The following is a 593-nucleotide window of genomic DNA, read 5'->3' as shown; positions in this document are numbered from 1 at the left end:
AGATAGCGTAATGAAATATTGTTTGCGGTAACTCTTTAAAATATATGAAAGAATGCGTTGAGACTATTGAAGATACCTGATAAGTTGTGGCTCTCATCCCTACCGGTTCCCCAGTAAACGTGGTATCCCCACACACCCAGTGCCCAGTGGTAGAACTAATAAGTGTAGAGTTCGCAAATCATAGGCTGAAAAACCGTAATGGCAAGTGGAGATAGGCCAAAAGGCGTGCTAAGATACTCGTAGTTTAGAGGTTTTGGGTTCAAATTGCTCTGAGCACTATGGGACTTAACATCTGAGGTCATCAGTCCCCTAGAACTTAGAACTACTTAAACCTAACTAACCTAAGGACATCACATACATTCATGCCCGAGGCAGGATTCGAACCTGCGACCGTAGCGGTCGCGCAGTTCCAGACTCAAGCACCTAGAACCGCTCGGCCACTCCGGCCGGCAGAGGTTTTGGGTATTGCTCGCCACAAACAAGATATCCTTTTTCGTATTGTGGTCCGACAATAATTTTCATTATTCACGATACATTTATTGCATATACTAAGCGTTACTTTGCTGATATCATTTAATTCCCTTGTACCGTAA

This window comes from Schistocerca nitens, chromosome 7 (genome assembly GCF_023898315.1).
Source record: "Schistocerca nitens isolate TAMUIC-IGC-003100 chromosome 7, iqSchNite1.1, whole genome shotgun sequence".
Classification (NCBI taxonomy): Eukaryota; Metazoa; Arthropoda; class Insecta; order Orthoptera; family Acrididae; genus Schistocerca; species Schistocerca nitens.
The sequence above is the reverse complement of the archived record's forward strand: the minus strand, read 5'-3'. Positions refer to the sequence as shown.